The following is a 12,803-nucleotide window of genomic DNA, read 5'->3' as shown; positions in this document are numbered from 1 at the left end:
GAGATGTTTTCTGAGTCACTGAGCTACAAGTAGCAGAGTTGTGACTCAAATTCAGGGCTTAGAATTCCAAATGACATGTCCCAAGGCATTGCATGGCCTCTTAGGTGCCCTTCAGTTAAGAGTATTTCCAACAGCAGACTGCTGATGTGATAGGATTCAAGGATGCCTTTGACACTTAGGGTTTTCCAGGGACCAGTTGGTTCAACTTTGATAAGTTTTTCAAGTTCTTGGCATGATGCACGGTTTTTATTTTTCACATTTGCCTGAGTTTCTGCTTTGAGGCTTTCACAGACAGACTGTCTGGCATTCTGAAGCAGTGGCTTTCACACTGTGTCCCACCCGTCCCTGTAGCTCCACGGAGGGGCTGCAGAGGCTGCTGTGAGGGTGGGGCACAGTGGGGTGGCCGTGTGTTTGGGCTCTGGGCTGTTCAGGGCTGATAGGCTTTAAACTATTTTTATATATTGACGTTCCTCAAAAAAATTTCACTCGAAGAGAGGTTCTTTTGCTAACCATTACAAAAAGAATCACTGTTCTAAAGGATTTTTATGGCAGCTTGCTTCCTGTGACAAGAAAGTGGGGCATGCTGAACTGTCTGCCCAGGCGTTCTCCAGGAATGGCATTCATCTGCAGACCAACTCATTCTTTCTAGTTAGAAACAGCCCCTAGAAGTCTGGGGGCCTCCTATACCCGGGGAGCCACCCCTAAGCCAGGGCAGAGGGTCAAGGGCCTCTGTACTGGGGTCAGAGGGCCATGGTTGTTCGGTGGTGCTGCCCTGTTGTCTTATTCTGCCCCTTTGCTCTTGCCTTCATCTCAGGTAGGAGTCCTCTCATTGCCTGAGCCCCTGTATCTGCTGGGTTCTCCTCTGTGGCTCAATACTCAGTCTCAAGGGTTTGTTGGCCTGGGCCAGAAGCACCTGCCAGGCTCCTGCAACTCAGAGACTACCGCTCCTGACTGCATCTGGCCTGCTGTATTCTGTCATTGCTCACCTGTTCAATGCAAGGCAAGGAATATTTAAGAACATCAGATTCATTAACATCAGCTTTTGTATTCTTTGTTGCTCTCTTGAATGTGAATACACTAAATTTGATTGAATAAGCCTGGATTTTTATGTTATAATTCTGCATCTGCCTAAAGTTTACTGTGTAATTCATCTTAAAGCTCTGAATTTTTCATTGATAAGCATGTTGCTGTTGTGAGCATGAAAAGGGGAAAATGAAATGTGCCACACGGGAACTGGAAAATAATGTTAACCTGTGGCAGTGAAACTAAAAAAAAAAAAAGATCCACACATAATGAATGATAAAAATTTATACACCTGGAGGAAAAATTGAGAAATCGATGCCCAGAGGACAAGATCTGTGTGACAACATGGTATTCTATATAGCAGGATGACCAGGGTATAGTCTTAAGAAGACAAAATGGTACCATGACTTTTTTCCTATTTTAGAATTTTAATTGTCGTAAAATATACATAAAATAAAATTTACCCTCAACTATTTTTACACTTGATCTTAGCCAAAAGGCCAAGAAGCGACACCCTCAACTATTTTTAAGTGTACAGTTTGGTATTGTTGAAGTACATTTTTCATAGTTATGCAACCAATCTCCAGGACTCTTTTCATCTTGCAAAAGTGAAAGTCTGTACCCATTCAAAAACTCCCCATGCCTCCTCCCCTGCGTCCATGCAGACACCTTTCTACTCTCTGTCTCTATCAATTGGACTACTCTAGGTACCTCATGTGAATAGTATCAAACAGTATTTGTCTTTTTGTCTTATCTCACTTATCATAATGTCCTCAAGGTTCATCCTTGTTGTAGGATGCTTTAGAATTTTTTTCCTTTTTAAGGCTGAGTATATTTCATTGTTTGTGTTTACTGCATTTTGTTTATCCTTTCATCCATCATTGATGGACTTTTGGATTGCTTCTACCTTTTGACTATTTGAATAATGCTGCCATGAACATGAGTATGCAAGTACTTCTTGAACTGAAAGAGACCCTTCTTTCAGTTCTTTGGGAAATATACCCAGAAATGGAATTGCTGGATCATGTAGCATTTCTATTTTTAATTTTTTGAGGAACCACCATACTGTTTTCCATACCAGCTGCACCATTTTACATTCCACAAACAGTGCACAAGGATTCTAATTTCCCCACATCTTCACCAACACGTATCCTTTTCTTTTTTGTTGTTTTGTTTTATAGTAGCCATCCTATTGGGTATGAGGTATTATTTCATTGTGGTTTTGATTTGCATTTTCTTTTTTTAAAATTATACTTTGGCCGGGCGCGGTGGCTCACGCCTGTAATCCCAGCACTTTGGGAGGCCGAGATGGGCGGATCACGAGGTCAGGAGATCAAGACCATCCTGGCTAACACGGTGAAACCCCATCTCTACTAAAAATACAAAAAAAAATTAGCCGGGCGTGGTGGCAGGCGCCTGTAGTCCCAGCTACTCGGGAGGCTGAGGCAGGAGAATGGTGTGAATCTGGGAGGCGGAGCTTACAGTGAGCCGAGGTCGAGCCACTGCACTCCAGCCTGGGCGACAGAGCGAGACTCCATCTCAAAAAAAAAAAAAAAATTTAAGTTCTGATATACATGTGCAGAACGTGCAGGTTTGTTACATAGGTATACACGTGCAATGGTGGTTTGCTGCACCCATCAACCCATCACCTACATTAGGTATTTCTCCTAATGCTATCCCTCTCCTATCCCCCAACCCCCTGTCAGGCCCCAGTGTGTGACGTTCCCCTCCCTGTGTCCATGTGTTCTCATTGTTCAGCTCCCATTTATGAGTGAGAATACGCAGTGTTTGGTTTTCTGTTCCTGTGTTAGTTTGCTGAGAATGATGGTTTCCAGCTTCAGCCATGTCCCTGCAAAGTACTTGAACACATCGTTTTTTATGACTGCATAGTAGTCCATGGTATATATGTGCCACATTTTCTTTTTCCAGTCTATCATCGATGGGCATTTGGGTTGGTTCCAAGTCTTTGCTATTGTGAACAGTGCTGCAATAAACATATGTGTGCATGTGTCTTTACAGTAGAATGATTTATAATCCTTTGGGTATATACCCAGTAATGGGATTGCTGGGTCAAATGGTATTTCTGGTTCTAGATCCTTGAGGAATTGCCACATTGTCTTCTACAATGGTTGAACTAATTTACACTCCTACCAACAGTGTAAAAGCCTTCCTATTTCTCCACATCCTCTCCAGCATCTGTTGTTTCCTTTTAATGATCACCATTCTAACTGGCATGAGATGGTATCTCATTGTGGTTTTGATTTGCATTTCTGTAATGACCATTGATGATAAGCTTTTTTTTTGTATGTTTGTTAGTTGCATAACTGTCTTCTTTTGAGAAGTGTCTGTTCATATCCTTTGCTCACTTTTTGATGGGGTTTTGTTTTCTTGTAAATTTGTTTAAATTCCTTGTAGATTCTGGATATTAGCACTTTGTCAGATGGATAGATTGCAAAATTTTTCTCCCATTCCATAGGTTGCCTGTTCACTCTGATGTTAGTTTCTTTTGCTGTGCAGAAGCTCTTTAGTTTAATTAGACCCCATTTGTGAATTTTGGCTTTTGTTGCCATTGCTTTTGGTGTTTTAGTCCTGTAGTCTTTGGCCATGCCTATTCCTGAATGATACTGCCTAGGTTTTCTTCTAGGGTTTTTATGGCTTTAGGTCCTACATTTAAGTCTCTAATCCATCTTGAGTTAATTTTTGTATAAGGTGTAAGGAAGGGGTCTGGTTTCAGTTTTCTGCATATGGCTAGCCAGTTTTCCCAACACCATTTATTAAATAGGGAATCCTTTCCTCATTGCTTGTTTTTGTCAGGTTTGTCAAAGATCAGATGGTCGTAGATGTGTGGTGTTATTTCTGAGGCCTCTGTTCTGTTCCATTGGTTCATATATCTGTTTTGGTACCAGTACCATGCTGTTTTAGTTACTGTAGCCTTGTAGTATAGTTTGAAGTCAGGTAGTGTGATGCCTCCAGCTTTGTTCTTTTTGCTTAGGATTGTCTTGGCTATATGGGCTCTTTTTTGTTTCCATATGAAATTTAAAGTAGTTTTTTCTAATTATGTGAAGAAAGTCAATGGTAGCTTGATAGGGATAGCATTGAATCTATAAATTACTTTGGGCAGTATGGCCATTTTCATGATATTGATTTTTCCTATCCATGAGCATGGACTGTTTTTCCATTTATTTGTGTCCTCTCCTATTTCCTTGAGCAGTGGTTTGTAGTTCTCCTTAAAGAGGTCCTTCACCTCCTTTGTAAATTGTATTCCTAGGTATCTTATTCTCTTTCTAGCGATTGTGAATGGGAGTTCACTCATGATTTGGCTCTCTGTTTGTCTGTTATTTGTGTATAGGAATGCTTGTGATTTTTGCTCATTTATTTTGTATCCCAAGACTTTGCTGAAATTGCTTATCAGCTTAAGGAGATTTTGGGCTGAGACGATGGGGTTTTCTAAATACACAATCATGTCATCTGCAAACGGACAATTTGACTTCCTCTCTTCCTATTTGAATACACTTTATTTCTTTTGCTTGCCTGATTGCCCTAGCCAGAACTTCCAACACTATGTTGAATAGGAGTGGTGAGAGAGGGCATCCTTGTCTTGTGCTGGTTTTCAAAGGGAATGCTTGCAGTTTTTGCCTGTTCACTGTGATATTGGCTGTGGGTGTGACATAAATAGCTCTTATTATTTTGAGATACATTCCATCAATACCTAGTTTATTGAGAGTTTTTAGCATGAAAGGGTGTTGAATTTTATCAAAGGCGTTTTCTGCATCTATTGAGATAATCATGTAGCTTTTGCCATTGGTTCTGTTTATTGGATGCATTATATTTATTGATTTGCATATATTGAACCAGCCTTGCATCCCAGGGATGAAGCCGACTTGATTGCAGTTGATGAGCTTTTTGATGTACTGCTGGATTTGGTTTGCCAGTATTTTATTGAAGATTTTCACATCGATGTTCATCAGGGATATTGGCCTGGAATTCTCTTTTTTTTTTTTGCTGTGTCTCTGCCAGGTTTTGGTATCAGGATGATGCTGGCCTCATAAAATGAATGAAGGAGAAGTCCCTCTTTTTGTATTGTTTGGAATAGTTTCAGAAGGAATGGTACCAGATCCTCTTTGTATCTCTGGTAGAATTTGGCTGTGAACCTGTCTGGTCTTGGGCTTTTTTTGGTTGGTAGGCTATTAATTACTGTCTCAATTTCAGAACTTGTTATTGGCCTATTCAGGGATTTGACTTCTTTCTGGTTTAGTCTTGGGGGGCGGGTGTATGTGTCCAGGAATTTATCTATTTCTTCTAGATTTTCTAATTTATTTACATAGAGGTGTTTATAGTATTCTCTGATGGTAGTTTGTATTTTTGTGGGATCAATGGTGATGTCCCCTCTATTATTTTTTATTGTGTCTATTTGATTCTTCTCTCTTTTCTTCTTTATTAGTCTTGCTAGTGGTCAACCTATTTTGTTAATCTTTTCTAAAAAACAGCTCCTAGATTCATTGATTTTTTGAAGGGTTTTTTGTGTCTCTATCTCCTTCAGTTCTGCTCTGATCTTAGTTATTGTCTTCTGTTACCTTTTGAATTTGTTTGCTCTTGCTTCTCTAGTTCTTTTAATTATGATATTAGGGTGTCAATTTTAGATCTTTCCTGCTTTCTCTTGTGGGCATTTAGTGCTATAAGTTTCCCTCTAAACTCTGCTTTAGCTGTGTCCCAGAGATTCTGGTATGTTGTGTCTTTGTTCTCATTGGTTTCAAAGAACTTATTTATCTCTGCCTTCATTTAATTATTTATCCAGTAGTCGTTCTGGAGCAAGTTGTTCAGTTTCCATGTAGTTGTGTGGTTTTGAGTGAATTTCTTAATCCTGAGTTCTAATTTGATTGCACTGTGGTCTCAGAGACTGTTTGTTATGATTTCTGTTGTTTTGCATTTGCTGAGGAGTGTTTTACTTCCAAATATGTGATCAATTTTAGAATAAGTGCAATGAAGTGCTGAGAAGAACGTATATCTGTTGATTTGGGGTGGACAGTTCTGTAGATGTCTATTAGGTCCGCTTGGTCCAGAGGTGAGTTCAAGTCCTGAATATCATTGTTAATTTTCTGTCTCATTGATCTGTCTAATACTGATGGTGGAGTGTTAAAGTATCCCATTATTATTGTGTGGGAGTCTAAGTCTCTTTGTAGGTCTCCAAGAACTTGCTTTATGTATCTGGGATCTCCTGTATTGGGTGCATATATATTGAGGATAGTTAGCTCTTCTTGTTGCACTGATCCCTTTACCATTATGTAATGCCCTTCTTTGTCTTTTTTGTTCTTTGTTAGTAAAGTCTGTTTTATCAGAGACTAGGATCGCAACCCCTGTTCTTTTTTTGCTTTCCATTTGCTTGGTAAATATTCCTCTATCCCTTTATTTTGAACCTATGTGTGTCTTTGAACGTGAGATGGGTCTCCTGAATACAGTACACTGATGGGTCTTGACTCTATCCAATTTGCCAGTCTCTGTCTTTTAACTGGGGCATTTAGCCCATGTACATTTAAGGTTAATATTGTTATGTGTGAATTTGATCCTGTTATTATGACACTAGCTGGTTATTTTGCCTGTTAGTTGATGTAGTTTCATCAGGATGTCAATGGTATTTATAATTTGGTATGTTTTTGTAGTGGCTGGTACCGGTTTTTCCTTTCCGTATTTAGTGCTTCCTTCAGGAGCTCTTGGAAGACAGGCTTGGTGGTGACAAAATCTCTCAGCATTTTCTTGTCTGTAAGGGATTTTTTTTTTTTTTTTTGAGACGGAGTCTTGCTCTGTCGCCCAGGCTGGAGTGCAGTGGCGCAATCTCGGCTCACTGCAAGCTCCGCTTCCCGGGTTCATGCTATTCTCCTGCCTCAGCCTCTCCAAGTAGCTGGGACTACAGGCACCCACCACCACGCCCGGCTAATTTTTTTCTATTTTTAGTAGAGACAGGGTTTCACCGTGGTCTCGATCACCTGACCTCGTGATCCGCCTGCCTCGGCCTCCCAAAGTGCTGGGATTACAAGCGTGAGCCACCGCGCCCGGCTGTAAGGGATTTTTTTTCTCCTTCACTTATGAAGCTTAGTTTGGCTGGATATGAAATTCTGGGTTGAAAACTATTTTCTTTAAGAATCTTGAATATTGGCCCCCACTCTCTTCTGGTTGTAGGGTTTCTGCAGAGAGATCTGCTGTTGGTCTGATGGGTTTCCCATTGTGGGTAACCTGACCTTTCTCTCTGGCTGCCCTTAGCTTTTTTTTCTTCATTTCAACCTTGGTGAATCTGATGATTAGGTGTGTTGGGGTTGCTCTTCTCGAGGAGTATCTTTGAGGTGTTCTCTGTATTTCCTGAATTTGAATGTTGGCCTATCTTGCTAGGTTGGGGAAATTCTCCTGGATAATATCCTGAAGAGTGTTTTCCAACTTTGTTCCATTCTCCCAGTCACTTTCAGGTACTCCAATCAAATGTAGGTTTGGTTTTTTCACATAGTCCCATATTTCTTGGAGGCTATGTTTGTTCCTTTTCATTCTTTTTTCTCTAATCTTGTCTTCACGCTTTATTTCATTAAGTTGATCTTCAATCTCTGATAGCCTTTCTTCCGCTTGATCGATTTGGCTGTTGATACTTGTATATGCTTCATGAAGTTCTCGTGCTGTATTTTTCAGCTCCATCAGGTCATTTATGTTCTTCTCTAAACTGGTTGCTCTAGTTAGCAATTTGTCTAACCTTTTTTCAAGGTTCTTAGCTTCCTTGCATTGGGTTAGAACATGCTCCTTTAGCTCGGAGGAGTATGTTATTACCCACCTTCTGAAGCCTACTTTTGTCAATTTGTCAAACTCATTCTCCATCCAGTTTTATTCCCTTGCTTATGAGGAGTTGTGATCCTCTGGAGGAGAAGTGTTCTGGTTTTTGGAATTTTCAGCCTTTTGGGGCTGTTTTTTCCTCATCTTTGTGGATTTATCTACTTTTGGTCTTTGATGTTGGTGACCTTCAGATGGGGTTTTTGTGGAGACATCTTTTTTGTTGATGTTGATGCTATTCCTTTCTGTTTGTTAGTTTTACTTCTAACAGGCCCCTCTGCTGCAGGTCTGCTGGAGCTTGCAGGAGGTCCACTCCTAACACTGTTTGCCTGGGTATCACCAGTGGAGGCTGCAGAACAGCAAAGATTGCTGCCTGTTCCTTCTTCTGGAATCTTCATACCAGAGGTGCACCTGCCAGATGCCATCGGAGCTCTCCTGTATGATGTGTCTGTCGGTCCCTGCTGGGAGGTGTCTCCCAGTTAGGAGGCATGGGCGTCAGGGATCCACTTGAGGAGATGGTCTTTCCCTTAGCAGAGCTTGAGCACTATGCTAGGAGATCCACTGCTCTCTTTAGAGCTGGCAGGAAGGAACATTTAAGTCTGCTGAAGCTGTGCCTACAGCTTTCCCTAGGTGCTCTGTCCCAGGGAGATAGGAGTTTTATCTATAAGCCCCTGACTGGGCTGCTGGCTTTCTTTCAGAGATGCCCTGCCCAGAAAGGAGGAATCTAGAAAGAAAGTCTGGCTACAGCAGCTTTGTGGTGCTGTGGTGGGCTCCACGCAGTTCGAACTTCCCAGCGGTTTTGTTTACACTGTGAGGGGAAAACCACCTACTCAAGCCTCAGTAATGGCAGACACCCCTCCTCCTACAAAGCTTGAGCATCCCAGGTTGACTTCGGACTGCTGTGCTGGGAGCGAGAATTTCAAGCCAGTGGATGTTAGCTTGCTGGGCTCTGTGGGGGTGGGATCCACTGAGCTAGACCACTTGGTTCCCTGGCTTCAGCCTCCTTTCCAGGAGAGTGAACGGTTCTGTCTTGCTGGCATTCCAGGTGCCACTGGGATATGAAAATATCCTGCAGCAGCTAGCTTGGTGTCTGCCCAAACAGCTGCCCAGTTTTGTGCTCAAAACCCAAGGCCCTGGTGGTATAGGCACCCGAGGTAATCTCCTGGCCTGTGGGTTGCAAAGATTGTGGGAAAAGTGTAGTACCTGGGCTGGAGTGCACCATTCTTCACAGCAAAGTCCCTCACGGCTTGCCTTGGCTAGGGGAGGAAATTCCTCCCACCCCTTGTTCTTCAGGTGAGGTGATGACCCATCCTGCTTTGGCTCACTCTCTGTGGGCTGTACCCACTGTCTAACCAGTTCCAATGAGATGAGCTGGGTACCTCAGTTGGATATGCAGAAATCACCTGCCTTCTGGTTGATCTCGCTGGGAGCTGTAGACTGGAGCTGTTCCTATTCAGCCATCTTGCCAGCCACTCTATCGATTTGCATCTTCTTGATTGGTGATGGTGAGCATCTCTTCAGGTACTTGCTAGCCATTTGTATATTTTCTTTGGAGAAATGTTTACTTAAATCCTCGTTCCCTTTTAATTAAAAAAAATTTTTTTTTCTTACTCAGATAAATTTTATTTTATTTTATTTTGTTTTTGAGATGGAGTTTTGCTCTGTTGCCCAGGCTGGAGTGCAGTGGCATGATCTCAGCTCACTGTAATCTCTGCCTCCTGGGTTGAAGCTATTCTTATGCCTCAGCCTCCCAAGTAGCTGGGATTACAGGCACGTGCCACCATGCTCAGCTAATTTTTGTATTTTTAGTAGAGACGGGGTTTCACCATGTTGGCCAGTCTGGTCTCGAACTCCTGACCTCAGGTGATCTGCCTGCCTCGGCCTCCCAATGTGCTGGAATTACAGGAGTGAGCCACCGTGCCCAGCCTATTATTTTTTTTTCTTGAAAAATAATTTCAACTTCTATTTTAGATTCAGGTGGTACATGTGCAGCTTTGTTACTTGAGTACATTATGTGATGCTGAGGTTTGGGGTATGACTGATTGATCCCATCACCCAGATGCTGAGCATAGTACTCAATAATTTTTCAACCCTTGCCCCTTGCTTCTTCCCTTCCCCCTCTAATAGTCCTCAGTGGCTATTGCTGCTTGGCCTATTTTAAATTGGGTTGTTTTGTTGTTATTGTTGAGTGGTAGGAATACTTTATATACTCTGAATGTTAACACCCTACCAGATATATGATTTGCAAATATTTTCTCCCATTCTGTTTCTTTCCTCTTCACTCTTTTGACTGTGTCCTTTGATACATGGAAGTTTTAAATTTTGATGTAGCCCAATTTATCTATTTTTACTTTTGTTGTGGTACCACAGTTTTTGCAAGTGTAACCCAAGCCATTCCAGGAAACAGATGAAAAAGCTGAATCATATTTTATAGTAATAACAGGGTCAGAGCATTGACCTGACCAATTGTCTGTTGCCTGTTTGGGCATATATATCTTGTATGTTGTAATTATTATATAGCATTGAGGGGGGAATCCAAAAAGTCATAGAAAGTCTCTACATCTCCAGCATTGTCCAAAAGATCTAGGGTATAGACAGTGGAAACACACTGGTTAGTGGGAGAATCTCTTGTAGGATAGTATCTTAGGGTTTTCCAGAGAAACAGAATCAATAGGATGTATACAGATATAAAAGAGGAGACTTATTAAGGGAATTGGGTCACATGATCCTGGAGGCTGAGAAACCCCATGATCTTCCAGATATGCCATCAGCAAGCTGGAGAACCAAGGAAGCCTGTGGTGTAATTTAGCTTGAGTCTGCAGTCCTGAGACCCAGAGAAGCCATAGTGTAACTCCCAGTTTGAGGCAGAAAGCCTGAAAACTGGTAGGGTTGTCGGTGTAAGTCCCAGAGTGGAAAGGCCCTAGAACCAGCAGCTCCAATGTCTGTGGGCAGGAGAAGATGGATGTCCCAGTTCCAGAAGGAGAAAGAGAATTTGCCCTTTCTCTGCCTTTTTGTTCTTGGGTCCTCAAGGATTGGATAATGCCCACCCACGTTGGTGAGTGCAGATCTTTACTTAGTCTAATAACTTAATTGCAAATCTTCTCCCAAAACATTCTCACAGACACACCCAGAAATGATGTTTTACTGGCTATCTTGACTAGGCATTCCTTAGACCATCTAATTGACATAAAATTAACCATCACATGTAGTGAAATTGTGAAATTTTATCTGGCTTTCCTAGAGCCTAGGTAAATGTGTTCAAGATTTTGGCTGCAAAAGGTAGAGGAGACTTTCACAATTTACCCCAACTAGAGGCATTTGTTGTAAAGATACATAGGGAAATAGGAAGGCAGGGAAACAAACTCTACAATCATTTCACAGGCAGGTCTCATGGAGAACTAGCGGGTTGTTGCACTCAGGACAGCAGCATGGCTGTCACTGGAAGGGCCTCTGACTCCACTAGTCTGCTAGGTGTGTGATTTAGCACTTATGTATTTGCTTCTTTCTCTACCCGCGCTTGCGTTACACTGCAAATCCAACTAATCTGTTTATTTTTCTGTATAATTGCTTCTGATAAAAGATGGCTTCTACTGTCTTAAGGCTTTTACTTATTCTCTCTCTCCTCTCTCTCTATATGTTTCATATTTAAAATCTAAAGGAGAAATGATCTTACTGGGTTGTCACTCACTATTCAGTATAGGGACACCTCCTAGACCTCTAGATAGTGGCCCATCTCTGTGGGATTGAGTGAAACAAAGAATAAAAATCTATTGATAGAGACAGATTTAAAAGGCAAAAATTTAGAGACTTCTGTAAGACAAGTATAATTGGAAGGCTCTGACCAGTACAGTAGGATTATTCCCACAAGTATCCTACTACCTTTGTTCTGATTCACACTCATCAAGTAGCTTTAGGATTATTAATTAAATCCATCAAATGATCTGATACTAAGAGGGTTTCCTGGCTTGTGAGCATAGATACTTTAATTACTGGAAAGAAATGTCCCAAATTTAAATTAGTAAGTTGACATTTTGGTTTATATCAAGTCTCTTGTGAATTAGTTTAGAATAGGACAGTTCTCCTGAGTTGATTCTATTCCAGGGGCTCTGAAAACTCACATTTCTCAATTAGCTAACATCTTCAGTTAATATCTTTCTTCTTTTAACTGACTACATTGACCTTTTTCTGAGAAATTCAGTGGTTTATTTAACGTTTTTCAAAAGTACTTAAGATTCTTAAAGTTTCCATAACACTGTAAAGTGAGATTCATATGATTCTCCAAATCAATTCTAAAGGGTAGATAGATACTGGCTCAGCAGGCATGGTGGCTCACGCCTGTAATCCCAGCACTTTGGGAGGCCGAGGCAGGCGGATCACCTGAGGTCAGGAGTTCGAAACCAGCCTGACCAGCATGGAGAAACCCTGTCTCTACTAAAAAATACAAAAATTAGTTGGGCATGGTGGCGCATGCCTGTAATCCCAGCTACTGTGGAGGCTAAGGCAGGAGAATAACCTAAACCTGGGAGGCGGAGGTTGCAGTGAGCTGAGGTCATGCCATTGCACTCCAGCCTGGGCAATGAGAGCAAAACTCCGTCTCAAAAAAAAAAAAAAAAAAAAGAAAAGAAAAAAGATAGATACTGGCTCAGAGTGTTTAGTCAGGGTAGATTCCAGAGGGTCATCTATTGGATATGCATGACAAAAGACCATGTGGAGAGGGGGTAGGTATCTCTAAAAGTTTTAGCTACTGTATTTATTTCCTATTATTGCTTTAACAAATCGCCACGGAGCTAGCGGCTTAAAACAATAAAAAATTATTATTTTCCAGTTTTGAAGGTCAAAGGTCTGAAATGTGTTTCATAGGTCTAAAATCAAGGTGTTAGCGGGGCTGAATTCTTCTGAAGGCACTAGGGGAGAATCCCTTCCCTTGACTTTTCCAGTCTAGAGGCCACCCATATTCCTTGGCTCATGGCCCCTTT

The 12,803-nt window shown here is 41.5% G+C and overlaps 1 pseudogene; it reads right to left on the bottom strand.

The window, feature by feature from the left end:
• Positions 1 to 1,368: 1,368 nt before the first annotated feature.
• Positions 1,369 to 1,535, bottom strand: LOC116474072 (U2 spliceosomal RNA; annotated as a pseudogene).
• Between the last annotated feature and the right edge of the window lie 11,268 nt (positions 1,536 to 12,803).

The sequence above is a fragment of the Hylobates moloch genome, unplaced genomic scaffold, assembly GCF_009828535.3.
Source record: "Hylobates moloch isolate HMO894 unplaced genomic scaffold, HMol_V3 SCAFFOLD_8, whole genome shotgun sequence".
In the NCBI taxonomy this organism is placed as follows: domain Eukaryota; kingdom Metazoa; phylum Chordata; class Mammalia; order Primates; family Hylobatidae; genus Hylobates; species Hylobates moloch.
This window is presented reverse-complemented; position numbering and strand designations above follow the sequence as displayed.